The sequence below is a fragment of the Homalodisca vitripennis genome, chromosome 4 (assembly GCF_021130785.1).
Source record: "Homalodisca vitripennis isolate AUS2020 chromosome 4, UT_GWSS_2.1, whole genome shotgun sequence".
NCBI lineage: Eukaryota > Metazoa > Arthropoda > Insecta > Hemiptera > Cicadellidae > Homalodisca > Homalodisca vitripennis.
Genome location: NC_060210.1, coordinates 35,087,501 through 35,105,689, shown reverse-complemented (window position 1 = coordinate 35,105,689; position 18,189 = coordinate 35,087,501). Strand labels below are relative to the sequence as shown.

General features: G+C 34.4%; 1 protein-coding gene across 6 annotated transcripts in view; it reads left to right on the top strand.

Moving 5' to 3' along the window:
- LOC124359155 (ras-GEF domain-containing family member 1B-like) overlaps window positions 1–18,189 on the top strand; it is a 657,259-nt gene that overhangs the window by 547,898 nt on the left and 91,172 nt on the right. The gene's annotated exons all lie outside the window — the stretch shown is intronic.

Here is an 18,189-nt window from a genome sequence, read left to right as displayed (position 1 = left end):
AACACTTCTGATATGATCGTGCAATTTTTTTAACCCGTTTAATGCCATCCAATTTCGATTTCCTCCAAGACAGCGCGGCCGCCATTCTATTTCTTTCATAGGGGAATCCTTTTGTCGATTTACCGAAAACGTGTTATGCTTATACAATGGAAATTGGCTCTCGATTACTATACTAATTGTTATGTGAATTCGAATAATTCAGAGTTCAAAGCAGAACCGCTCACTTGTAAACCGCACAATTTTAGTTTTAAAAAAGGAATGACATAAATCATAGAATGTTGTGTATCGATCCCCCCTGGGAGTACTACAAGTAACACAAGTCTCTGCTGTGCCGTCCCTTGGGGACACTCCGGCCCAACTAGTGTGCGAGATTGTCCCTGAGGCAGTTAACAATGCATTCCATTCTCTATGTAGTGCGAAATTAATGTGAAATATTTAAGATGATTTAAAGATAATATTTGGTGTGAGAAGCAAGAAATGAAAACCCTTTGAATAATTTTTTAGGTATTGTATTTGATAAACTCCGTAAATCTAGTATGTTGCTTAAAGTACATGATTTGGATGGATCCTGCGGTTATTAAATATGTAATATATGATAAACTACAATCCTTTCTTTTGGGGTTATATAGATTTTGGTTTAAAAAAATTAAAATTTTTTTGTTATTTACAATATTAATATTTTTGAAAATCTATATTATGGTTAAAACATTATTAAATAAATGGGAGTTTAAGTTGTTAAAATTTATACGGTTTATTACTAATATAACTATTTTGTATGTGTGAAAAAAGTAAAACAGTTCAATGGATTTCGTTATAGACGTCAATAAATTACAGACTCAATAGGATAAAAGCCTTTCATGCTGTGCAACCAACCGGAAAGCATATCGGACCTGGTTGACCGGTGGTCTATTAATCAATCTGTCTTATCAGGATGACTGGATAAAGCCGCTGTAGGGTGGGACAGACTGGACTCTGTTATTAAATTCAAGCGTAGTTTTCATTACTATGCTTAAACTAAACGTTCTAGTAGTAAACGTATGCTACAAGTAAAACTATCCGTGTCACAGTAAATATGAAACTATTAAAAGTTTAACTATTCCAAAATACATTTGAGCTGTTTAATCAATCACGTGGTTGTCATAATTTTAGTAGGAGATTATAACATTAATATTTTAAAAAGGGATAGACTATATTACAAATTTATTAGTATTTTGAAATTATATAACTTAACCTACAGAGTTAACTTTCCAACTCGAATATATATGGGGGCAGAGAGTGCTATTGACAATATTGTAAGTAACATTAAAGATAAAGAATGTAAGGTAACAGGGCTAATAACACATATCTCAGACCATGATGCTCAACTCTTTGAAATATTTGGTTTAGTAAACAATAGTAAGAAAAATCTAAAGAAATACTGTAGGAAATTTACACAGAATAATATGGGGACCTTTTTCTTGAATAATCTGTATGGAGAGTCTTCTTGGTTGAATGTTTTATCAGGCACCAGTAGATTCTAAGTATAATCAATTTTCTGAACACCTTTTTTATACCATTTTAACAACTGTTTTTCCCAAAATTATTACTTCGTTGAGGGAAAGGTGATACAAACCAATGGATGACAGATGAGATAAGATTAAAAAAGGATAAAATCTTTCAGTTAGAAAAAAGGTTTAGACAAAATAAAGATGAAAAATTAAAGATAGTTATTAAAAACCAGAAAAAGGATTTAAAATCATGCATAGAGAGGGACAAAAAAAAGTTCTTTGACAGTAAAATTTAAAATTTTGGGAATAGCGCTAAAATTGTAATTACAAGTAAAAAAAAACCAATCAAATCAAAATTCAAACATTAAAATTGACTATAATGGTAAAACAATAGCTGATCCTATCGAAATAAGTAATACGTTTTAATAATTTTTTTGTTTCAGTAGTTTGATCATTTAGTAACTACCTAAAAATTGATAAGGATAATAAAAAGTGTAATTTTATGATCCTGTAAAAAACAGATTCAAGTTTAGCTCAGTAAGTGAAAAAGAACTAGTAAAATTAATAAATTCTTTTTGAAAATAAACTATCAACAGGTCATGATGATATTTCAATCAATATTATTAAACAAATTTTGCCTACAATAATAAAACCTTTAACCTCATTTAATAAACTCATCTTTAATCTCTGGTAATTTTCCTGATAAATTGAAGATAGCAAAAGTAATCCCAATCTTTAAAAAGGGTGAAGTTAATGATCCCTCATGCTACCGCCCGATTTCACTGCTTCCAGTATTCTCTAAAGTGTATGAAAGGGTGGTTTTATACTCAACTAGTTAGTTATTTGGTTGAGTGTGAATTATTTGACAAAGAGCAACATGGGGTTTCAGGCAGGGAAATCTACAATAACAGCTGGGATTGAATTTATTAATTCTATAATAGACTCAGTAGATAAAGGTGAGAAAATTGTAGGAATCTTTCTAGATCTTAGTAGGGCTTTTGACAGTGTGTCACACGAAGAATTGTTAAAAAAACCTTATCAACATTAGGTATTCATGGTAAAGAGTTAAATTGGTTTGAGTCATATTTGAAAAATCGACAACAATACGTTGAAATTGAAAATGCAGTGTCCAATATACATGATCAATATGTTTACATCAGAAAATTTAGCTCAGAAAAGTTAATTATCCCACATGGTGTCCCTCAGGGATCTATTCTGGGCCCATTATTATTTTTGTGCTACATACGAGGCTTACCACGATTGATCCCTAAGAACAGTACTATTTGCTTGTATGCAGACGATTCTAATGTAACAGTGTCGGGAAAATCAAAGGAAAGATTAGAGAATTATCTTTTTATTTCACTCTCAATAGTCAAAGAATTTTTTGACAGCAAAAATCTTTAATAAACTCAAATAAAACAAACATCATCTCATTCTGTACTAAGCAAAATCGAAGTAATATAGAGCCAACTATTTTATTAAGTGAAATGCCACTAAAACAAGTAGAGCATACCACATTTTTTTAGGCCTCAAAATTGACCAAAACCTTAGTTGGGATAAACACATAGACCATGTAATAAACAAAACCTCTTCTGGGTTATATGCATTAAGACAAATGTCTAAAATATGCAACTTAAACACTTTAAAAACAATATATTATGCTATGGTTCATTCACACTTGGCTTACGGTATAAGTGTGTATGGTTCTACAACAAAGAGTAATCTAGACAGGTTACTTCTTCAACAAAAAAGGGCAATTAGGATAATATATAACTTAAAAAGAGATGAATCAGTCAAGCATCTTTTTGTAGAAACAGCGATACCAACAGTCATTGGACTGTATATATTGGAAACTGTTAGCTATACAAAAAAATTTGCAAATCCCTCTCAAATTCCCAGTAGACATTATCATGATACTCGAGTACACAGGCAAGTGGAACGGCATAATTTAGAGTTCAACAAAAAAAACCACGTTTCATAGGGACAAAACTACTATATCACCTTCCCAGAAGCTTTTTACTGGAGCAAAATAATGAGAAATTTAGGAAAAAATTAAAGGAGTCTTTGATTAAATTAGCTCCCTACTCCTTGGAAGAATTTTGGGAAGCAGATTTAGAATAAGAATTCACTTAATAATTCTATTTAATTATTATCAGTTGCATTAGTTTATAAAGTGTAAATTTAGAATAGATTTTTTACTGTAAATACTTTGATTGATCACATATTTAGTTGCTCTTTATGTATTCTTAGTGTAAATCTTCTTTTTTTTTTTTAGTTCTAGAATAATTTATTTCTTTAAATGCTACAATAGTACTTGTTTTTTGTTGCATTATTGTTAGCATGTTGTAACAGGGACAACTAATTTAGATTTTATTTTTAACTTTAAAGACATTTTTTTGTAATTAACACATCAATCTGAGCATTTTAAGCAATAATAGTCTTTTTTAACTACCAATGATGGTCCATATTGTAATTTGTTTTTTGACCATTTAATAATTGTATTTTAATTATAAAACTTCTGACACTATTCAATGTATCATATGTACATTATTAATGAATAAAGGATGTTTTGAATTTGAATTTTGAATTTGAGTCATATTGCGCGATACAGCTACTCATAAAACGTAACACGTGTATGCTGCGCTTTTAATCTACCTTATAGGTAAAAAAAACTGTAGTTTTGTTTTTGTAATGATAAAACATAATTTAATGATTATTTTAAGTTAATGTTTCATTATAATACACATTGAAAACTTTCCAAATCATTTAAATTTATAAAATCACAATAATACCTAATAATAAATACATTTTCGTAGCAACTTCTTGATAGTTGGCCAAATTGATGAAATTTTAATTCTATTTTACATGATAGGCGTACTTCTCTTTCTCATTGATTTGATAAAAATGGACCGTTGTAAATCGCTTTGACGTGTACTTAAAACTCACGGTTAAAGTAGATTGAGATTGAACTATTTCTATATAGAATACTTCATTATAATGGCATTTCTTTTAAATTTTGGGGATAGGTATATTGCGATAGGGTTCTGAGATAATAGGCACCTGTTTTTGTCATCTCTAAGGAGTCGAGTTAATGTATAATTTATGAAGCTTTTACTATTTTTTTAATATAGTGTTAGTAAATATTTTACAATAATCAAATTTAATAAAACATTACTTTATTTTGATTTTTAAAATATTCTGACTCTGGAACTATGAAATATTTTCTTTTAAATTTTCACAAATAATCCAATAAAAATCTCACACATATTATGAAATTTTTTAAAATGTAAGCGTCGCCTCAAACTTAGTCTAGAATTATTCAAGTGTATCGAAGAACACAAAAAGTGTTGACATGCGCTAAGATAAATCTGTTTGCTTTTTTGTGATTACCAGAAAAATGACTTACATTACTTGTAGCATGTGACAATGAATATAAGAGACCTGTTTTATCATATTTTCCCTCACTAAACTAAGAATTATTTACTTTTTAAACAGTTGAGCGATTTCCACTACGTCTTTTAATACGTATCGGCACTGACATTGAATTCCAGGCCATTAAATAGACAAAACTGTGGTGCATAATGCACACACACACACACACACACACACACACACACACACACACACACACACACACACACACACACACACACACACACATTTTTTTTTACTTTATTATTGTTATTTAAAGAGGCTGAGATTATGAACAGAATTCCCTTAGCTAGTCAACTTGCCCACTTAGTATATAACAATTGTAAATAATGTATACATGTATATAATCCCCAAAAGAGGATAACCCTCATTGAATCTATTAAAATCCTCTGAATGGTTTTCATTGACACTCGTTAAAGAAATTAAAACTTTGCTCATATTAGCAATGAAATTTAAAATTTAATAATTTTATTAGTGAATATTTTACAAACTAACATTTGCAGGGATATTTTACAATATAATAACAGCGTTCCTGTACGACAATATGACAGCAACAAATATAAGATGACAATACGCTGGAATGTACAATCTACTTTTATGCACTAAAAATAACATATCAATTATAACAACTTAACGGAACCACAATGTCCAAAATATGAACACATCAAAACCTTGCCCTGTACAATGCACGGTCTACTGCATTGTTAGTCCTAACAATCAATCTAAGCGGTTTAAGACAAGTTTGCTCGCAGCACTCGCTCGATTTGAAAGTGATCCTAATCAAGTTAAAGTTGGTAATGTGCTGGAAGTGTGACTTTGCTAATTTCATTATCTAATGGCGAAGTTATTGTTTGCTGCCTTTGTCTTTAGGTTGTGTTGTTAAAGCTGAAGTTGCGTGCTAACTTGGGGGAGTGGGTAATTTGTTCATAATTCGCGTGTAACTTTTCTATGCTGCTGCAGTCCCGCTATTAAATTAATTTTACTGCATCAAAATATTGTTATATTTATTACATCAATAGGTGATTAAATACGCATAACAATAATAAAATCATTACAAACGTAAATAATGTAAAACTATAAAAAGGATTTTACAAAAATATATGTTATTAAATGGGAAATAACTGAGTTTTACCAACAAAAGATTTTCATAAACCCAAACGGGTCTTCATGCAACCATCTGACGCAATTATCAGTACCTTCCAAATACACTATTTATACCTTACCTTACACCTATTATACCTTACACACTATTTATTAAAATGTATAAAACTATTTCAAGTGAAAATAAATAAATAAATGTGTGTGTGTGTGTGTGTGTGTGTGTGTGTGTGTGTGTGTGTGTGTGTGTCTTTTGAATGTACTCTGGCTCACTTTGAATGTAAATTATTAAACTTACTACTACTACTACTAATACTACTATCTTTTACTGTGACATTAAGTAATCATACAACAAAAGATTATACATAAATTTAAATAACGTTCTGTTTAGGATAAAAAGCGCAATCTTGGCGTGGACTGTAGGCCTCAGATAGTTAATTACGTTAACACCTGGCCCCCTCGTTAGCCTGGACCGACAAAACGCCGACAACAATGTCCTGTAATTAGAGAGGAATCTCGCCTGTGGCCTAGTTGTGTGGTCCACCTTCCGGGTGTGCATGATTATGTTGCAATCTGACGTACAAGCCAAATTCTCGCAAGGTGTAGGATAAATTAATTTAATTTCTAAAGTAATATTCATTGACAGAACATGTCCCATTACATTTTTACTATTCTTCGGTTTCTATACAAGGTGGTGGACTGTTAAGCCAACACCAATAGAGAACCTTACAACATAATAGACCGGAAACTTAAATTGTCTGCCTGTTCCATTTTTTACGAAAACGTAGTTATGAGCATCTGATACACTAATATTTTTTTTATTTCGTGAGAGGGGGAAATCTGTTCTAGACACCTAGGGGGTGCTGCACATAATTTGCAGTTTCGCTATGCGTGTAGGGTTTGCACCCACTAAAACGTAAAACCTACAGCCTAAAACTTAAAGTCTGCTACAGTCTGGTGGAACTGGGATCACCTATGGTATTACTTCAGTCCACCAGGGTCTTTGTATTCTTCATTGGGTCTGTCCGCCTATCTATCAGTCATTCCCTTGACAAACTCATGATAATCGTGCCCTGATACTACATTCTTCTGTTTGATGATGTCTCTTACTAGACCAGACACCACACTATTGCTCCATAACTTCAAGCATATTGCGTAACATGGTTGTCTCTTGTAAAGATACCAAGTTCGAAGTGACTTCTCTCCATCCATCTGGCTACATCCACAATTAGAGTTCTTGTCCAGGATCCCTTGTGGGTATTTATCCATTGCTCTTGCCGTCATGCAAACAGTGCATCCCTTACCTGAGCTTTTTCCATGCTAGCGTGCCGATCCGCTCTCTCTTGGGTCAGTAGTTCACGAGAGGGAACGCCCACAATGACACCGCTGGTCAAACGAAATGTCATCTTTCTCTGGAATTGCTCCTACTTCAATTTAGCCTTCCCAGAATCAAGGGCTTTTATCAAGATTGGCAATTCCTAGAGAACAACTGACTCCACCACCGTTGCCAACAGTCTCGTTTACCTTGGTCCGTGAACATTGCTCATGAGTCGGCAAAGACTGCCAGCTTCTCTAGCACTTTACTTTGACATTTCCTCAACATGAACATAGAAGGATCTTCCGTGGTTTAACCATACTCCCAAGTACTTCAGCATCTTCAAAGGATGTATTTCTAAACCATTTACCTTAAAGTTAATGTCGGTCGTAGATCTCCTTCCCACCATTACTATGGCCCCGGTCTTCTAGGGTGCAATCTCCAATCCTTGTACTTTTAAGTATGCTAATATTTGGTTTATGGCTTGATTTGCTTTGGAAATAAGCTGTCCACCATCTGTTACAACCACAAGGGCCAGGTCATCAGCGTACCCAACTATAAACACCCCACCTGGCAGCGGAATACGGAAAACCGCCAACCTTTATTTTGATGCTGCCTTGTTTCTTGGATCTTACTAAGGGTTATCTCAATACAATGGTGGTCACTCAGGGTCTCGTCACCCAGAACTTTCCATGATCCTACTTGCCTTTCCAGTCCTTATGTGCAAAAGGTGATGTCCAACCTTGATAATGAATCTCTCCTTACAAACGTTGGTTCGGTTCCTTTATTCAGGCAAGTTAGCAGCTGTAGCCTGTGACCTCTCTTAAATCTTCTCTAACTTCTCCCCACTTTGGTGACGATGCATTGAAGTTTGCTGTTATAGTCCCCTTATTACTACTTCTGACAGTTTCCGCTAAATCATCTAAAGCCCGAGTGACTTCCTCCAGGGACCTGTTTGTTAAAAAGTAACATCTGTGTGTTCTGAGATCCTTTAGTTCTACCCAACCAAAGCCCTGGCCTGTTCCGCTCCGAATAATGGCTCTCTTTGTATTAAGCGACAATATTGCTGAGTCTCCATCTGCATCAGCTTTTCAGTTCCCTCTTGTAATGACAGTTAGGTTTGATTGGACAATACCAGGTATATATTTGTCTTGAGTGCATTGGCATACGAGAGACTCTGAGATGCTTTAATTCTAGTTGTATTAGGTTGAAACAGTTTTATCATCCTTTTCTTATTCTAAATGTTTGTCTTTTGGATGATAATTTCTGCTTAGCGATGTCTTGTAACCTCCCTTGGCTCCTAAACGCAGATTTAATCTAACTTGACTACCTGCAAAACAGCATTCTGATATCTATCAATGAATAACATCGGCATCTTCTGGCACTTAAACTCATTCTTGTCTGCTCCTTACCAATTTTGCGAATCCTTTTTACTTTGTTTATGATATCGGCATTGCTGCATGTCCTTGTGTCCAGATCAGTCATTAAGCCAATCAACATTACAATGCGCTGATTCGCCTTCTTATCCTCTCCTTCCCTTTCAACCTGTCCTGAATCTGTGCTCTCGATCATCAGAACACCTTGGGATCATACCATCTTCGCTTTTTAGTCCTGGTATCTGAGAACAAAGATTTCTTTCCAGCTGTCTCCCACTATATTTTCACCTTACAAATGCCACCCTGCTATCATCGAACTCTGTGCCAAAATATTCTTCTCTGATATGTCCTCCTGACTAATACCAGAAGCCTCCGTTTGTGTAGTAACTGTACAGCAACGCACTGGTACGTGACCTCTTTCACCTTATACTCTCTGACCTGTTATTTAACTTCATTCAATTCCTCCATCTAACTGACATATGACTTTTATCAGGCTCTGTAGGCTCTCCCCCAGTCTTCTTGATTGATCGATTAGTTTTTTTGTTATCATGGTTGCCCTATTTTATATGTCATTCTAACCCTAAGTTTCCACTTTTCCTGTGCATGTCTTCCAGGCATGGTGTTATTTCTGCTTTCCTTTTCTTATTCTCTGCTGCACTATTTACTCTAAAATCATTCAAGAAATGCGACCTTTCCCAGCTGGTAAATGACTCTGTGTAAAAGCTGTTTTACTATACTCGGGAGTACTGTTTTAGAAGAGAGCGTTCAAACACCTGTCTCTCTCTCCCTCTCTCTCTCTCTCTCTCTCCCTTCTCTCCTCTGCCTCCTGTGTCTCTGTCTCGTGTGTTAACGGCATGTTGGCGTCTCCAGAATCTACGCGCTAGCCAGGACGTGTGTCTGGGTGAGATTCAGCACAAGTGCCTTGCTCAACTGGGATAGTTTCTCCGTTTAGCTTTACTGACATTATGGTTACTCTCTAGTAACTTAGAAACTGAGTTCAGCTCAGAACACCACTGTCAGATGCCTTCCATCCCCTTTATGCTTCACCTTACCATAGGGTTGGCCGCAGTCCCTCCCTCCACTGCACAAAGGCCATTGTGGTCCTCGCGAACTCATCCCTGTGTCAGCAATCTCCACGGGACTGCTGGCCCCCGTACAGCCCAGCACATTTGCCTTTCCGCTGCCTTCCAACTGTGACAAATGATACCTGGTCATGGTCTCCACTAAATGTTACTGCCTTTGGCTCTATGCCAATACTGATTGTGTCCACTGTCAGGAATATCCTTAGATTTCCCAGTCTAGATCCGCCGTGCCCTAAAGGAGCAGTGTTACCTCTTGGAGGACGTAGCTCATCACCACGCTGCTCTGCTACCTCCGAAATATGCACTTTATCTTTTGGGATAACGTTCTCATGGCGGCTTAAGAACCTGTACCTCTTAAATAATTCCTTATCAGTGTGCACCCAATAGAAATGTGATCTTCAACATACAAACTCGATCTCTCACTGTTAAAGTTGAGGTGTTACAAACGTGCATGACTGTAAAGTCTTAAAATATAAAGACAAATATAATATTATTGGCTTTTAAAATAACACATTGTTTGATCACATATTATAAGTGAGTAGGCTATGCACGCAGTTTCATATTGAAAAACAGGGACAACATAGGGATATTCCTTTTAAATGAAATTTAAACAATTCGAGATGAGTGATATTTCAAAAAGATATTCACTAAAAGATATTCCAATCTTTTGTCACATGTTATATTTCATTATAAAGATGAGTCACTGTTTTGTTAAGTCCCTTTCAAATTTCTCAAACATATTTTCCAATATTTCAGGATATTTTATTGAATAGTTTCAAAAAAGTAAAAATAGATTCCAGTCGGATGTATAAATGTTCAGTTAACACATTATTGATGTAATAAATGATGATGTATTACTTTAGTGGATTAAAATCGCAATAAAAACAAAGAAAGGCAAAAAACCTTCTGCAAGTAAAGCATCACTGACTTTGACACATACATAACCAAAAACTATTTAATATCATATGTTTATTGTGTATAAATGATTATACTTATTATTCTTGATATGTTTTGTAGGTGCTTAAAACACATTTACTGTCTGGAGATTAAGCTTAATCCATACAATATGAAAATTGCGTTTACGTTTAAAGTTAACCATAATATAGGGCAATACATTATGACCATAGTAAACTAATCAATCACTTATACATAATATTTATCAATTTATAATAGTAGAATTAAGTATAGTATTTGGTAAAAAATTGTCTTTAATTACTGTGCATTGAGATAGAGCTAAAGTTAATTCGTTTATAACAAGTAATATAGGCTTGGGGTAACCCTGAGCCGTACTCCTCTCCACCCCCCTCACCATTTAAATTCTCTCCAACCTAAACTTTTGACATTAACCAGCTAAAATTGATTTAAACGTCACTCAACAAAACTTATTTCACTTTGTGAGGCGAAAATTAGGTTGTGTCACTCAAATATGATAAGTTTTTAGGGATCCATATATTTGACAGAAAGTTACCTCAAACATAGGGTAAAGGCTACATAATTAATTGTTGTAATACCAAATTGGAATGGGCTTTAATAAATTTTGTTGTTTTAAATGAAATTATATTCTAAAGGCATTAAGAAGCATGTTTTTATTCAAAATCACAATCTTCTTTTCACTGTTACCGAGTTAAATAGAAGAAGCAAAATTTTTACTTTTGCGTTTTTTCCAGGAAGTACATGTTTTGTATTTTGAGGTTAACCGATAACTATTGTATCGCACTTGTATTATTCCATAAGTTAACACCCGGACCCTACTTAAACTCTGCTGCAATATTCAACTAGTTTTGTAGAGCTGTTTAACCGACGCTTCGGGCAAACCGGGTAAAGTCATATTGTTCGGGCTGTAATAGCTTCCGTCCCAGTTGTTAGGTTGTTAAGTGCAGATCGGCGCGGCGCTACGGCGACGTTCCTTGATGATAGTTGGGAGGGGGGCAGCTGAAGAGAACGATAACGGTCCAGGTTTCCGTAGATCAAAGAGAAAGATAATTATAAAGTAAGAATAGCTGTATTATCTCTTGTTTACTTGTTAAGCATTGAACGAAGTAAAAATTAAAATAATGCGCTTTGTACCTAAGAATTGCATTTAGGATTTAAAGGAAGTTACAAATTATTGAATTTACCGTTAGACTATCAAATCTCTGGTACGTTGGGTTCTAAACTATCTGCCTTATTCAGATCAATATCAAGCCTGGTGCGATTCTTTAATTTCGTTAAGTCACTCCTGCTGATAATGATAATCAATTTTAAGTTTCAAAAACTTAAACAGTGCTATTTTATTTTCCCGTTCTTTAACGTACGATATAAATTAGAACTAATAAAAATCCAAAGTAATGTAATTGTAATTAAAATTTTGAAATGAAGTTGTAAGAGATTGTGTTTTGACTGCCCAAAGTTTTTCCGAACAAACTCATTCTAAACAGTGCCAAATATTTTCATCCACGTTGTTTTGGATTCTGTAAGGATGCAATCACATAAATAATCTTCCGCGATTTTATATTCCACATTTCTTTACTCATACACAAGTATCGTTCAGATCTCTCAACTGTAAATGTTCATACATTAATAATTGTACAGTGATAGCGTATAGTATTTGTAGCAAATCATTACCTACGCGTATTAATACAAATATCAGCAAATATGCAATATCAGTAGGTTCCTAACTGGATTATAAAGGAAAGCGTAAAGTTCAAATTTGTAATGATATTTAAGGATATGTCGCAATTTTTAATGGAAAGTCACCTAACGTCATAGCACCATCAGTGTCAAGTAATGATACATTAAGAACACGTCAATATGATTTTGAATGATGAAGAATGCAATTATGAGTACTCATGTTATAATATTTGCGTGTAAATGTAAAAAGCATTAACTAATAAACAATGAATTATAAAACCTTTGAACTAACCAGTTAATTATTATGTGAAATTTAAACAAAAAGTGTTTTACTTATCAAGTATATGCAATCATGTAACCAATGTGAAGATATAATATTTATATCCGACTAAACAAGCGTGAGGTGGACGCGCCACACTGCCAAGCGGAGACGCTGATAATGTTAGTGTTGCTTGGCAACCGTTTCTTGGTGCTTATTCTTTACCAATAATAGTTCTTTTGCTCCACTTTTAAATTTGTTCATAGGAATTGTAGCTTCTTTCACGACAACTATTCTATTTGTGTCTGTAAAACATTTTTGTATATTGTAAAGAACCTCGTGCTCTTACAAGATACAAGGGTGCTCTTATTTAGTCACACAAATTCTTGTATTTTTACATCGATAATAATCAAGGAGTATATTATAGAAATGTCTCTGAAAGGATTTGGTCTACTTATTTGTATATTTCATGAGGTCGACAATCATATCACTATTGAAAACACACTTTAAGTATTGAAATCTAAAATTCGGCCTTTTTGTTAAAATAATAAGGTGGGAGTACGCCACATAACTTGTCGCGTAACAACCTTCGCTGATGTTCCATGCAAATTTCAAGTCTATTATTAATTTTATTATGCTATAATTGCTACTATATTAAATGTTGAAGTATCACATGAATATGCTCAATTTATTTTGTGTTGTTCTCGTTGCCATCATGGTTATCGGTAACACCAATGTAAAAATATTCGCTGATCATGCAAATGCCATGAAGAACCATGAACCATAACGGGACTCGGTGTTGATTATATAGAAATCAAGCTTACAAAAATGTCTCCTATAGGTCTGTTCTTTTTCAAGAAATCATACGGGTGGAGACACAGGAATAAAATGTTTCAATCCGAAGGATTTGCTAATGCGAAGACAATACATGTAATTATTATTCTGGTTATAATAATATTATTTTTATCAACCAAAATGGTGGCTGTTAAGAATGTTGAAAAAGTTGTCAAAATATGAATTATTATACAAAAAAACTTTGGAGGTAAATAAAAAAAATGTATTTGAACATCTTATTAAAAGAAATTCATTTGGCAAGTTAACAGACCTATAAGTGTCTAAGTCGGATATTTGTAATTATGCAACAGTGCAACGAACAACGGATTTACACAATACCACTAATTAATTGTGACGTAATAACCATTGATAATCAACCCGCTATAATTGTATAAATCGTAAACTGTTATTGATTTTGTCTTAATTAAATATTGGTTGTGTGGTTGTAAAAACTATGCTAGTAATAAGCGATTTTAAAAATTGATCTTTCGTTCTATTCCGCATTAAATCCCCTAATATTTATTACTGAAAGGAAAAATCATCTAGTGTGGTCATCAATATTATAATTAACCTTAGTTTAAAAACGGTCAAGACGACTAAACTTTTATTTAATGGTGTTTGCAATTGGTTTGATTATCAACGCTCAGATAGAAATCCATACATTTAGAATATCTTCTTTTTTATAAAGTGACTTTTTATCTTACACGTGTTCGTATTTAATTGTTGTTGGAATACGTTCACTATATACTTCACTACATTGTTATTGTTGTAGTATGATGTTTAAATGTAATGCGATATTAAAATTTCTTAACAGTCATACGACTTGCTTAGCCGGGTATGTCCCTTCAAATATATAAGGCACACAATGAGGATTACATAAAAACACTTGTCATATGTTTTTCAGCAGTAAGACATACGTTGATTGGAGGTTTTGAATCTCCAGACTTCAAATGTGATAGACTGTAAAGTGTGGTATGGACAGTAAAAGTATGACATGGACTGTGAAAGTGGGAGATGGACTGTGAAAGTGTGACATTGACTGTGAAAATGTAACATGGACTGTGAAAGTGTGACATGGTCTGTGAAAGTGTGACTTGGACTGTGAAAGTTTGACATGGACTGTGAAAGTTCGACAGTAAGTTGACCATTAAAGCTAAATTGCCAGATTATCCCCCCTTGTGCGTAAATACTACCTCAAGTATGATTTAAGACGATCATACAACAGATATCGAGAATATGCGTACTCGTCTTACCACCAAAAATAGGGTTTATATAGAATGGAAATGTTTAAATCTGAATGCAACAAACACGCATTCAATATCAACTTAGTTTGAGGTCGGAAAGACTTGAGATCTTAAAATATTGTAAGTGCATTGAATATACATCCCAAGTGCTCATTAAAAAGAACTCGTTTCTGTGAACAACAAGTATCAGAGAACACGCTCTTACGAATCAGACATGCTCTAGAGTCATTCGCGACGCTGGAATCGAATCGCCCTAATTGAAGAATATGCTGCGTTGTAGCTAAGATGCTCTAAATATATCTTCATACATTTCTTTTGATTTTTGTAATTTAACCTTTTTATATAGTCGCTCATACTATTTCCTACATATATTATGAAATATAAAATATAATTGCAATTGTTGATCCTTTTAATAATCTTAAGCCGTCGTTGGAGATCATCGCGGTGCGGTGTGAAATGTTTATTATCTAATGCGCATTAAGTGTTCTAAATAGAAACCAATATTATTTCCTCAACAAAATAATGAGATTCTCTATAAAACATTTTCACATTTTATAATAAGTATCGCTTATTGTATAGTTTTATTGGTTAAGTCAGGAGCTACAAAAATTATGGGATTTTATACTGTAGTGAAAACTATCCAAGTACATTTAGTTGTACTTACTGATTGCGTTCTTTGTTCTTGGCCAAGTAGAAATTTTTTGATGTATTAGTACTTGTATTACCATCACTAGCCAAATAGTTCAAAGTTTAGAGCTTCTTCCTGTTTGGCTATCAATGTACAGCAGTAGTTGGTAAACTCCTATTGTCCCAACAACCAATACGTTCTAGTAAAATACCTTCTAACAAGAATATATGAGAAAAGTAAGTCTAGACAAGAGTCCTGACATGAATCTGTATGCTAGGCGATGGTCCAAACATGAAGCTGTATGCTAGACGAAGGTCATCACGTGAAGCTGTATTCTAGACGATGGTCCAAACTTGAAGCTGTATTCTAGACGATGGTCCAAACATGAAGCTGTATGCTAGACGAAGGTCATCACGTGAAGCTGTATTCTAGACGATGGTCCAAACATGAAGCTGTATGCTAGACGAAGGTCATTACGTGAAGCTGTATTCTAGACGATGGTCCAAACATGAAGCTGTATTCTAGACGATGGTCCAAACATGAAGCTGTATGCTAGACGAAGGTCATCACGTGAAGCTGTATTCTAGACGATGGTCCAAACATGAAGCTGTATGCTAGACGAAGGTCATTACGTGAAGCTGTATTCTAGACGAAGGTCATTACGTGAAGCTGTATTCTAGACGAAGGTCTTGACGTGAAGCTGTATGCTAGACGAAGGTCCTGACGTGAAGCTTTGTTCTGGATGAAGGTCCTGGCCTGAAAGTGTATGCTAGACGAAGGTCATGACATTATCGTTTATGACTGAATTGTGTGTTGTTCAAGAGTAGTTGGTTAACAATAGAAGATATCGGAAATTCTACGCGTTCTGCATAAGTGGTGACTATTGATGAGTTATATACATGTACACTATCATATAAAACAGAAACTCGAAAGTGTCTTATTGCGAAACATTTTAATTTCATACTCCTAAAGTACCCTGTAGCCAATATTTGGGACTTATAATATTTATCAGACCAGTACAAATCTCGATTAACAGAAAAAAATTGCACTTCCGTTCCTATATTTATTTTAGATATCTAGTTTAAAATTGTCAATGCATATGGACTAAAATTAGCGCCACCTGAGAGTGATACTTTTATAATCACAGTTCATTTAGATGGAATTAAGTACTTGTAGTAAAAATGCCCTTAGTTTTATCTTCATCATCATCATCATCGTCAGACGTTTCCGTTCTCACTGGTCGTCGTCGTACACAGCCTCCTCCACTTTAGTCTATCCTTCCAGGTCTCCTCTTCATCCACCTGTATTTTCTGTAGTCCCCTTCTCTCTATGTCTTTCCACACTTGGTCCTCCCATCTTCCTCTCGGTCTTCCTCTTGGTCTTCTTCCTCCTTCCTCCTTCTCCAGTGCTATTCTAGGCATTCTATTATCTCCCATCCTCTTCACATGCCCCATCCACTGTATTCTTCTTCCTTCCATTGTCTCTTGCAGTGAAACTACCTTCTATCTTTCTCTGGTTATTTCGTTCCTTATTCTATCTCTTCTTGTAGTCTTCTCTATCCCTCTTAAAAATCTCATTTCTGCAGCTTGCAATCTGCTTAAATCATTTTTAGTCCACGTCCACGTCTCTGCTCCATATAATAAAATTGGTTGGAAATAAGATTTATACATCAATACTTTTGATTCTTTCCCAATGTTCCAACTCCACACAATCTTCTTCACCATATTGAAAAACTTTCCACTCTTCCATATTCTGTTTCCTATCTCTTCTCTTATTGTGCCCCTATCTGTTATGATACTTCCTAAATAACAGAATTCCTTTACCTTTTCAAGTCTTTTTCCTTCAACTAACACGTCTTTGTTATTTCCATCCCTTCTCTCTACTTTAGTCCCTCTAAGTCCAACCCCTCGTCCTCGTCGTGAGGGACGGGCAACGGCTCAAAGAGACGGCTAACGGGGCTCTGGTGAAGCTATGTCAGGTCTAGCAAGCCGGTAGTGGATAAAACTTGCTTTCAAAAATAAGAACAGCCTCGGAAAAGTTTTATCTTACAAGATAAATATTAATTACTTTTATTGCCTTTTAAGGTCGTAAGAGCATGGAATGTAACATTCTATTTTAAACATCTTATTAGTACGCATCCAAACGCTTATTTGAATTGTAAACTTTCTATTTTTTTTTATTCAACAGATAACTCACAATATCATTATATTTTTAGTAACTAATGAAAAGAAGAAATAATTTGAAAACTAACTTAATGTAAACGTTCTTATGAGATTAAGAACATATAATATAGCTCGATGTGTATCATAGTTTCTATAACACTGACTGCAGCGAACACACCTTACTATCTCAGCTGTTCTAAGGTAGCTATATGATTCTTGTCACAGTGGTGTTAAAATAACGATGGCCATCAGAAAAGCTTGGTTTTAAGCCTAGACATCTTATTTGAAATGCATCATGAACAAAATAATTATGCTTTGTTCTAACAAGGGTTCTTTAGAGTAACTTTACATTACTATTTTCCAGTTCAAAAACAATTATATCAAAAACTTGTTTGTAGTATCAATCGCGAACAGTGATAAATATACATGAGATGAATTTAGTATCAAACATTAATTTTTAATGGTATTTTACCCGAGACAGTGAAATTTTAATCTTACTCTGTACATTTAGAGGAGGTGAGATTTATCAGGCTTAGAATATTCAAGCCTCGTCTTTGATCCTTTACCGACACCTTAACTGTATTGATCCTCCCTTGCTAATACCTTCACTACTGTATTCTAGTACAGTCTGGAAATTTTCTCTGGGTTTTTATAATCCGTTC